Genomic DNA, 7288 nt, shown 5'->3' with positions numbered 1-7288 from the left:
TTAGTCCATACAGATTTCTAATCGAAATATTGGGTGAGGTTGTTGTACCCCCGCTTTTTCATAAATTGTATCAAGAAGAAAAATTACAAAAAAAGAAAATAAAAGGTAATTGAAGGTGGCGGTGGATTGTGGAGATGGAGTAGATTAAGTAATGATCGGTGCTGGGGATGGAGAAGAAGGAGTGGTTGTAACTTATGTTGTTTTTTTGGTTAGTTATTGGGTAGTTTTATTATTGTGATTTTTTGCACCTTATCCAGTCTCTTGAATATCTGGCCTAATTTGTATGTATGGATGTTGGATTTTCTAGATTTTTTAGATGTGTATTTAGTTGTACATCATGTCTTGTCTCATTGATATGTGGCATTTTTATGGCTATGGATGATGGATTTTGCTAGTTTTTTGTAGATGTGTACATAGTTGTACACCATTGTCGGTCTAATGAATATATTGCTTGTTTTGTGTGTAGGATATTGGATTTTCAATTTCTATAGATGTGTAGATAGTTGTACGCCGTTGTCCCGTCTCGTTGACATATGATATATTTTATAGGTACGGATATTGGATTTATTATATTTTCATAGATGTGTACACAATTGTGCACCATTGTCCCTTCTTATGAATATATTGCCTATTTTGTTAGTATGAATATTTGATTTTCTAAATTTTTGTAGATGTGTACATAGATGTACACCATTGTCCTGTCTTATGAATATATGCCATATTTTTTGGGTGTGGATGTTGGATTTGCTAGGTTTTTATAGATGTGCAAGTAGTTGTACACCAGTCCAATTCCCATGAGATAAATCTATTTTTGGTATGAGTGGGCGATTTATTCAATGTTTCTAAGATTATATATTGGTGCACCAATGTATTTTCTAGGAAAAAGTAGGTTTGTGTGTGATCATGAATGATAAACATTTGTAGGTTTGCACAAAGTAGTACATAAGCTTATGAAAATTTTGTGCATGTGTAGCTTTTTGTACATATGAGATAATAGTGAAGCAAAAATGAAGAAAATTTATAAATGAAAATTTCATAGTCATATGGGAACTCTTTTTATAGATCTCATAAAGAGCTTTTTGAATATATAAAGTTTGTGAATTTTGGACGAGTTCGAAACATAAATTATTATTTTTATTACTTTTATATAATAAAACAAAAACAAGAAGAAAACTACAAGAAATTGGATGGGAGCCGAGCAACAAGCTGTGCTCCAATCCCCTTCTGAATGACCACTCCTAATCTATGGAAAAGGAAATCTCCTACTCTGACACCCACATCATGACTCTCCATGTAATTTCGCAGCCTTTTCAGAAAATTTATAGTGTCACCACCAAGCTCCTCTAAAGTTGTGAAAGCAAGGACCCCAAAACCTAATCCTTGAGCACCGCATTTTTCCACATATTTATTACACTTATGAGCAAAAACATTGGAAATTGTCTGGCCAGGAACAAAAGAGTGTACCCCCCCCCCCCCCCCCCCGCCCCGGTAAAAGGAGAGACGATGGTAACATCCAAACACATTATGATGAGTCAATTTGGACTAAACTATGAATATTTTGACTTAATTGTAAATTGTGAAGGTTATTAGTATATTATCCATATTTTAAATAACTAAAGGACTAAATTGTATCTCATTGAATGAGTTAGCACAAACCAGTCTACTTGGATGAGATTTTGGACTAAACCATATTTTTTCCAGATATTATTAAATTTTACTGGATATAATTCTAAAAACTAAATATAATTAAATATTAAAATACCGTGCAAAACAATTGAAATCAATTGGAAGCCTCTTTTAGTAAGCATGTACATGTATAAAAGTAAACCGTTAGTCACTAACAAGCTTTCATAGCTCAGTTGGTTAGAGCACCCGTTTAGTAAGCGGGAGGTCTTGAGTTCAACTCTCAATGAAAACAATTTTGATAAAAGTTTTTGGACGGGGAGATTTTTTTTTCCCCTAGCTTCTTGGGCTTGTAAGTAGTACATCTTTTTGAGGTTTAAACTTTAATATTTGTAACCTTTGGGCTCTAATCCAATTTTTTAAAAAACAATGGTTATTTATTTTGACAAGAACTGAACCCTATCTCGCGTCCCAGAAATTAAGTACTTAGACTTAACCAGTCAAAAATCTTATGACTGTTTTAGGAGAATTATAGGTGAAATAGATAAAGATAAGAGGAAGGAGAAGAACAATCTTATTGGGAGATTAGTAGTTCTATTACATAGGTTACATTATATACATATAAATGGATAACCCATGGACCGCACATCCATGGACCGTAGGCCCTGTAACACTCCCCCTTGTGCGGTTCAATAACAAAACTTTATACATAGTGCTTCACATATAGTGCTTTGAATGTATTTCTTCAAATGACGTCCTCTCCTTGATGGCTTGTGCCGAAATCAATCGCCTCATTAAAATTTTGACAAGTAAAAACCCAGTGGGATAAAACCTTGGTACAACTCTTCACATGTGGTACTTCACATGTTGTATCGTATTTTACATATAGTTCGTCACATGCAATAAAATCTTTAAAGATCGCCGAGTCTAAGTTAATTTCCTCGTTAAAACTTCGTCAGGGAAACCCAGAGGGATAAAACCTGAACTAAAGAAAAATAGTACAATATTAAGAAAAATTAGAACATAGTTGGACTCGAATATGTTGCCTCGTTAAAACCTTGACAAGGAAACCTCAGTGGGATAAAACCTTGACGAAGGGAAAAGAGTACAACATGACAGATTTAAGTAAAGGTGATCCGCTGCAGATGATCACTTTGCTCCGTTAAAGTTGACTAGTTTATTCACAACTCCTAAGACAGAAAATCCTCGTGGGAAAGGCAATGGCCTTAGATGGGCAATTACTTCCCGGTGTTTGTTGTTGTCTCATTAAAAACCTTGCCGAGCAACAAAACCCTATGGAAAAAAGTAACCTCGGTGAAGGAAAAGAGTTCAACACACCTTTAGATGCTCCCCCTGATGTCATACAATTATCATTAGTCTAATGCAGTCAAAAGGAGTTTATCACACTTTACTTTTGTAACTTGAATGTTTATAAGACCATGTTGTTGTTTCTGGAAGTTACGTTGTTAACAGACTATCGCGTTTCATTTCTTTGATTCAGATATTTTCAGTAATATCGATGCGATCTTTATGTCTGCAACGTTCAACATATTTGATGATTTTAGTGTTGTCTCTCTAAAAACCTTGTCGAGTGACAAAACCCTTTGGGAAAAACTATTTCGATCGAAGGGAAAAAGAGTACAACACATCTTCAATTTCGAAGTAAAATATGTCGACATCATATCCTTGGATCCTCCCCCTGATGTCGGCATCTCCCCTGATTACTTTCAGAGTTGTTCCAAACAGTTCCTTTAGTCATGTACTTTTCGAAACTGAATATCGATAATGACTTAGAAAATAGTCTACCATATCTCCCCCTGATTACTTTCGTTGGAGAAGATATATTATTGTTCCTTCATAATCAACAACCTTTGGATTGCAGTTCCTTTAGCATTCCTTTTATGTCCTTTCAGGGATAAAACAAACTCATGTCAATGGTTACTTTTAAGTACATGATTACATTCATTGTACCATTCCAATGACGTTGCGTTGGCGCTAAGCTATATCTAGCTTACAAGTTCACCGAGGATGTAAGATTTAATCGAGTACATTATTATACTAAGTACAACAATGCGTCTATTGAACTTAGATATGGGAATTTCATCTCCCAACACATCTTCGTCATCTTTCTTTAGACGAAATGGTCACTTACTTACATTTGAACCTCGATTAATCATGGGAGTGCTATCAGGATGCATGTCTTTGTTAGATTGCCTGACCAATTTAGACATATGCAAACCGGTGGAATAATATACCACAAGCTCAGTATTCGATCGAGCTTTCCCTAGATTTTTCATCTCAAATTCGGATGTCAAATAGCTTTTAAGGCCTCTTATTACATCAAGAGTACCCATTATGTCTGTACCATCGACATAGATAGCTACAATTCCAAATCAGGAACTTTCTTGTGAGTACGCAACGAAAAATAACTTACTTGTCTATTCCCTCCAAATCAAATAGTCACTTAGACGGGTATACCACATCCGCCTGATTGCTTCAATCTATAAGTGATAGACGCATTTATGTGTCTATTTTGTTCTCAATTTTCTGTATTGTTAGACTCGATTAAGTGATGAGTGCTAAAAAGTGCATATTTCTATATATTTTTCTTGGCATTTAACTCATCTTTTGTGCATTAATTCTACATTTTATCCCATATTCTGTGTTTTCGTTGTTTTCAAGAATAAATACTTTTCTTAATTAATTTTGCATTTTTAGGTACTAAATAAAGCCTGGTTAACTCACGGAGCGAAAAAGAGCAAAGAAACGGCAAAGACTCTCACTAGGAGGAAGCGAAGAATGATGTTTGCAAGAGCCGGATCAACGAGAACTGGGCTTGAAGAGGAAGAATTGTTCTTAAAGAAGATATGGGCTTGGCATACCCAAGGCCCAAAACCCTCACCCAAATCCATTTCCATTATCCATACCCATTTCCATGAGAGCCGTCAGATTGGATCCATCTTGTCATCCAACGGTCGCCTCATCATTGTGCATCAAAATCCAAAGCTCCTGTCAAACACCATAGTACCTAACTCCATCTGAAGCCGTCAGTTTTGTTGTATCTCATAATCCAACGGTCGCTACATACCTCTCCATCGTAGCCGTTCGATTCAATCTATATGGGATCATCCAACGCTCTTTACTCGCTGTGCATCAAAGTTCGCTATCCCCGCTTCACACCCTAGCATCGGAACCTATACCCTTCACCCAAACAATCCCTTCCCTTCTTCCCATCGATCTTCTCTTCCCCAAATTTCTTTCTTCTTCCCCGACCATGGCAGAACTGCTCTCTGCCTCCACCTCGAGCTTCACCATTTCCACCTTCACCCGACATCCCAGAAACCAAGACCCATCACTCTAAAATCTATCTCTCTCACCTCTATCTCATTCATCCTATGAGATAAATCTAAGAGAGCTAGGGTTTGAGTACCAGTCGACAGAAGCATCAGAGAGTATGGGAAAAGAAGGAGAGGACGAGAAGGAAGCATGGGTCGAGCACATGGGAGACAAATTCAGAGAATCAGTGAGTTTAATTTCCAATTTAAAAATTAGGGTTTCCAATTTAGGGGTTCTGAAAATTTGGGTATTTTTTTGTAAGCTATAAAAGGGAAACGATGTAGAATGTTAAAACTATGCCGGGGTTAGCCAGAGCACCACCAATGAGGCCTGGACTAGCCAGTGCCCTCAACTGTTAGTGTTTTGTGTAAAACCGATTTTAAGTTCATGTTCAGTTTCAATTTAATCTCATGTTTAGTTTAATTCCATGTTTATCCGTATCTTCATGTTAAGTATGTTCTAAACACTCATGCTAAGTCTTAGATGAAACCTTATTACACTGTTAGGTGGTGAAGTCTTAGTTAATACTCTTGTAGGTTTAACTTAATTAGGGAAGTTAGTTAACTTAGTGATCAAAGGCACCTGTGATTGAGTGTGCTGTAAGAAGACACTCAATGCTAAGGGTGAATTAGAGAACTTAGGGGATTAACCTTCCACCAAGTGATGAATTTAGTAAGCAACATTACCTGTGATTGAGTGTGCCTTAACCAGACACTCAATGCTAGGGGTGATTTAGCTAACTAACTCATTACACACCCCCAAATGCATACCCTGGACTAAGGAAGGCATGAACCTCCCCCTTTTTCCATTAGGGACAAGAATATGAACTAGAATTGCTACTATCTAGCTAGGTATAAGATGGATTCAAGACCTTAGTGTTTTACTTCTTTGTCACTGTTTTACTTAGAGAACTCACTGCTCATTGCTCACTGTTATTCATTGCCTTTGCTTCTTTGGCTCACTGCCACTGTCACTTACTGTCACTGCTTAGCTTAGAGAATTAGCTTAGGAAATCTTCAATCACACACCCTAGTCCCTGTGGATTCGACCCGTTCTTGCACAAACTACAACCGACACCGTGCACTTGCGGTATAACAATGTAGGCTTTCTTTTGCTCTTATTTTCTCACACTCTTAAAAGCCTACCATTAAGTACTTATTGTGTTATTTTGTGTTCTTGTAGGAAATTTTAGAGAAATAAGCCCTTGCGGCGAAATGGGCTCAAAAAGCAGTGTTTTACACCCCAGAGAAAATTACTAAAGGCACCCCAGAAATGCACCGGAAGCGTCCCAGAAATGTCCCGGAGGAACCCAGAAAATTACTATTTCCACCCAAAATTACTATTTCCACCCAAATTGCTATTCGCATCCCAGCTTTGGTTAAGGGGCAACCCTTCTTCATCATTTGAAAATTCGAATTGGCGGGAAATTTAGTTATCGTCTGCAACATTTTGTGGAGCAGAATTGGACGAGATTTCATGTGAGTTTTTTCACGGGATTAGATTGCAAACAGCCTGTTTCACTCAAACAGGGAAGGTAGTTGCCTCATGCACGTATTAAAGGGAAGATATGATACGATTCTAAGTGACACAGGGAATGGAAATTTTGAAGTTAAAGCAGAGAATACGTATCTTATGAGAACAGGGAAAGAATATATTCACAGGGTAATCATATATATCACATCCACAGAGTTTAGGAAAGTTTTGAATGCTGCAGACGCGTGATCAGAAAAGAAGGGAATAATCCCGTGAAAATATTTTTCATTTATCACGGAGATTTTTGGAGTTATTAGAGGAGATTCAAAGTCCTGCTGTGTATAAATAGTCTACTGTGGTTGATTGGAAGGGGTGGTCGAGAGTTGGGAGGAGAAGAGAGGAAGATGCAGAGGAAGAATCACGAATTCTCTCTGCTGCTGCTGTTCGTGATGAAGATGAAGAACATGAAGAACGGACTTGCCAAGACAGTCGTTTAATAACTGTCGTAGTTTGCCTTCATTTGCAGCAGTTATTTGCAACACTTCCTTTTTATCGTTCTGTAATAGTGGAGTCTGTAACGCTTATAAACGTTGCAGTTTCCCGATTTTCTCCATTTTTCACCATTGTAAACCATTTTTGAGCCATAATTAAATATTTTGAGAGTATGTTTGCGATGATGAGCTAAAACCCAACACTGGGACAACGGAGGAGGCCGAGCTTCATACATGGGTAATTTAATTAATTCTTTTTAAGACTTTTGCATTAAAAATTAATTGAAATATGATTTGATTAAATTGGGTGTTATTTGATTAGATGGGTAATGCTTAGCGTAGGTGATTTGATGTTCCATGCTTAA

At 37.1% G+C, this 7288-nt stretch overlaps 1 non-coding gene across 1 annotated transcript; it reads left to right on the top strand.

Annotated features, from left to right (window-relative positions):
• The first annotated feature begins 1844 nt into the window (after positions 1–1844).
• Positions 1845–1918, top strand: TRNAT-AGU. The gene has a single exon. It is a non-coding gene; the product is annotated as a tRNA-Thr (tRNA).
• Positions 1919–7288: the final 5370 nt, after the last annotated feature.

This window comes from Papaver somniferum, chromosome 1 (assembly GCF_003573695.1).
Source record: "Papaver somniferum cultivar HN1 chromosome 1, ASM357369v1, whole genome shotgun sequence".
Classification (NCBI taxonomy): domain Eukaryota; kingdom Viridiplantae; phylum Streptophyta; class Magnoliopsida; order Ranunculales; family Papaveraceae; genus Papaver; species Papaver somniferum.
This window is presented reverse-complemented; position numbering and strand designations above follow the sequence as displayed.